The sequence below is a fragment of the Oryctolagus cuniculus genome, chromosome 7 (assembly GCF_964237555.1).
Source record: "Oryctolagus cuniculus chromosome 7, mOryCun1.1, whole genome shotgun sequence".
Lineage (NCBI taxonomy): Eukaryota > Metazoa > Chordata > Mammalia > Lagomorpha > Leporidae > Oryctolagus > Oryctolagus cuniculus.
Window position 1 is genome coordinate 13,626,073 of NC_091438.1, and position 4,240 is coordinate 13,630,312.

The following is a 4,240-nucleotide window of genomic DNA, read 5'->3' on the forward strand; positions in this document are numbered from 1 at the left end:
TGCAAAACAAAATACATGTAAAAGATAAGACATAGACTAACATAAGATAATTTCAGTTATTTAATGTTGGAATCTAAAAATCTTAAGAAATCACAGGGCAGAATAAACAATCTATCAGAAAAAGGGGAACAAATAATTCATAGAGTAAGAAACCTAAAAGACTAACACACATTCAACAAAAATCAGTCATAGTTGTCAACAATGAAGTGTAAATCAAAACAAAAATTAAATAGCATTATCTATATACCACTCTGCACGGCAAAATATGAAATTCTTTTTGGAAATGTTACAATACTAACGTTACATGTATGTAAAATTATCTACTTTCTAGGGTGATCAATTTTAACAGTTTACCAGGCTGGAACAGTGGTAAGTTCCAGCCAAACCAATAGCAGTCGGTCCCTTTAGTCAGGGTATACACTGAAAGTAACGTCACCATATTGGTATTACACAAAGCATATTACTCACAGGAGGGAGGCCGCGGGTGAGAGCTCGGAGTGCAGCAGCAGCAGCCCGGGCCCAGGGTTCCCACACGCCCTGTAGTGCTTTCTCCTCTGTGCCGGCCGGCTGGGGAAGGTGCCAAAATGGCGACGGCAACTACTTTGGATTCACCCACAGCGGGGCGGCGGCGGTGGCTGCGGCCCAGTGTAGCCAACAGCCAGCTTCGGGTGTGGCCTGTTCTCATCCAACTACAGTTCTAGCTGCACTGTCCATCAGGCTCCAGCAGCTGCTCACACGGTTACTGCTGCCTATGCACAGTTGTGGTTGCCAGGCCTGCTCCAGTAGCTGTGGCCGCTGCAGCAACAGCTGCCGCCTGTGGAGGCTGCCCCGCTGCACACACAGCAACCGACTGTGGTTATACCCAGAGGCAACGAGAAGCACCAGCACCACCTCCCCCAGCTACTACACAAAATTCCCAGGACTCCTACTCCTAGGTAAGACCCACAGCTCCTGCTGCAGCTTACGACAGTCAGCAGTACTACCAACAACCACCAGCAACTGCCGCTGTCCTCGTTGCTGCTGCCCGGCCTCAGCCTGCTGTTGCTGAAACCTACCATCAGACGGCTCCCAAAGCAGGTTATAGCCAAGGCACAACTCCGCATACTGAAGCCCAGCAAACTCGACAGTGACAGCCATAAAACCAGCCACACCGAGTCCAGCTACCACTACTTTCTCCACTTGTCCTGTGTCCTCCATGTACAGCCAGTGGCAGCTGCAGCTACCGTGGTGCAGCCCTACACTCAGAGTGCTACTTACAGCAGCAGGGCAGTTACTCACTGCACATCTCACTCAGGTTATGAAGCAGCAGTGTGCTCAGCTGCATCTTCCTGCTGCCCACAGCAGCAGCAGCAACAGAAGCTGCAGCAGCTGCCTGGACAGGGACCACTTTACTAAAAAAGCACCATTCCAAAAGAAACAGCTGAAACCAAAACAGCCCCGAAACCACCCCAGATTCACTGCTGTGATGTGTGAGATCAGCTGTGCTGGACCACAGACTTACAAAGACCATTTAGAAGGACAGAAACATTAAAAAAGAAGCCGCATTGAAAGCCTCACAAAATACCAGCAGCAGCAACAACTCTGCTCGTGGGACTCAACCAGCTGCGTTGTGAGCTCTGCGATGTGTCCTGTACAGGAGCAGATGCATATGCTGCCCACATCTGTGGTGCTAAGCATCAGAAAGTGGTCAAATTACATACAAAACTGGGTAAACCAATTCCATCAACAGAGCCAAACGTTGTTAGCCAAGCTACTTCTTCAACAGCTGTATCTGCTTCAAAACCGACTGCCTCTCCTTCAAGTACTGCAGCAAACAATTGCCCTGTGAATGCTTCATCGATGGCAACTTCTTCAGTGAAAGGTCTTACTACTACAGGAAATACATCTCTTAACAGCACATCCAGCACTAAAGTATCAGCGGTGCCTACAAGTACGGCTGCCAAGAAAACATCTACACCCAAAATAAACTTTGTTGGTGGTAATACACTGCAGTCAACAGGAAACAAAGCAGAAGACTTAAAAGGAACGGAATGTGTTAAAAATGCTCCTGTCACTTCTTCTGAGCACATTCCAGAAGTAAAGTCAGACACGGTGTCAGAGCTGGTCACACCTGCATCTCTTGCAGCTTTACAGAGTGACGTCCAGCCAGTGGGCCACGATCATGTGGAGGAGGTACAAAATGATGAGGGAAAAGTAATTAAAAAAAAGTAATTAGGTTCCATTGTAAATGATGCGAGTGCAATTTTAACGACCCCAATGCTAAGGAGATGCATTTAAAAGGACGAAGACACAGACTTCAACATAAAAAAAGTAAATCCAGATTTGCAAGTAGAAGTGAAGCCCAGTATTCGAGCAAGAAAGATTCAAGAAGAGAAAATGAGAAAGCAAATGCAGAAGGAGGAGTATTGGCAAAGACGAGAAGAGGAGGAGCACTGGAGGATGGAAATGAGACGTTATGAAGAGGACGTGCCCTGGAGAAGAAGAGGAAGAACAACGTCATTGGGAGGATCACCACTGGATGCCTGACCAGGCTATCCACATGGTCCTCCAGGCCCCTTAGGCCTCTGGGAGTGCGACCAGGCATGCCACCTCAACCACAGGGGCCTGCACCTTTGCGTCGTCCTGACTCATCTGATGACCGTTATGTGATGACAAAGCATGCAACCATTTATCCAACTGAGGAGGAGTCACAGGCAGTTCAAAAAATTGTTCCTATCACTGAACGTGCTTTAAAACTTGTTTCAGACAGTTTGTCTGAACATGAAAAGAGCAAGAACAAGGAGGGAGATGATAAGAAAGAGGGAGGGAAAGACAGAGCTTTGAAAGGAGTTTTGCAAGTGGGAGTATTGGCAAAAGGATTACTTTTCCAAGGAGATAGAAATGTCAACCTTGTTTTGCTTTGCTCAGAAAAACCTTCAAAGACATTATTAAGCTGAATTGCAGAAAACCTCCCCAAACAGCTTGCTGTTATAAGTCCTGAGAAGTACGATATAAAATGGGCTGTATCTGAAGTGGCAATAATTTTGAATTCCTGTGTGGAACCCAAAATGCAAGTCACTATCACCCTGACATCTCCAATTATTCAAGAAGAGAACATGAGGGAAGGAGATGTAACCTCGGGTATGGTGAAAGACCCACCGGACGTCTTGGACAGGCAAAAATGCCTTGATGCTCTAGCTGCTCTACGCCAAGCTAAGTGGTTCCAGGCTAGAGCTAATGGTCTGCAGTCCTGTGTGATAATCATACGTATTCTCCGAGACCTCTGTCAATGAGTTCCAGCTTGGTCTGATTTTCCAAGCTGGGCTATGGAGTTATTAGTAGAGAAGGCAATCAGTAGTGCTTCTAGTCCCCAGAGCCCTGGAGATGCACTGAGAAGAGTTTTTGAGTGTATTTCTTCTGGGATTATTCTTAAAGGTGGCCCTGGACTTCTGGATCCTTGTGGAAAGGATCCATTTGACACCTTGGCAACAATGACTGAGCAGCAGCGTGAAGACATTACATCCAGTGCACAGTTTGCTTTGAGACTCCTTGCATTCCGCCAAATACACTAAGTGTTAGGCATGGATCCATTACCAGAAATGAGCCAACGTTTTAACATCCTCAACAACAGAAAGCAAAGAAGGGGTAGTGATGGAGCTGATGGATTTGAAGCTGAGGGGGGAAAAGATAAAAAAGATTGATAACTTTTAAAAAGTTTCTGTAATTCTTCAGTGTTAAAAACAGGTGCCCATTTCTTGGCTGTTTTTCATTCATAATAATGTCTACTTTGAAAAATTCATCAAGAAATTAAAGAATTTCATGGAAGAACCAAGTTTTTCTGTGACATTAAAAACTTAATGTACAGTGTTAGGTATTATATGAATGGAAAGACACCAATAAATATTGTACTCCAACTAGGGGTAAACAGTGGTTCAGGTTGTTTTCCCATTATTTTGGTTTTACTGGTTGCCCTAGGTCTCTCTATTTTTGTGTCTTTTATTAACTAGGGCAATGTCTTACTCAATTTTTACTGTATTTAATGCAGGATTTGTGCTTCAGTTGCTCTGTGTATTTTGATATTTTTATTTAGAAGTTTTGTTTGCTTTTTGACACTAGGTGTGTTATTTTGTGTTATAGAAGATATCCTGTTACCCCTTCTTTACATTTTACAGCAGTAGGTTTTTTTGTAACGTGAGACTGCAGAATTTTTTTCCTTCTGTTATTCTATATGTGAAGGACTACAACATATAAAGTTATTCTG

General features: G+C 44.5%; 1 pseudogene; it reads left to right on the top strand.

Annotated features, from left to right (window-relative positions):
* The first annotated feature begins 201 nt into the window (after positions 1 to 201).
* Positions 202 to 3,935, top strand: LOC100342518 (zinc finger RNA-binding protein pseudogene; annotated as a pseudogene).
* The last annotated feature ends 305 nt before the right edge of the window (positions 3,936 to 4,240 follow it).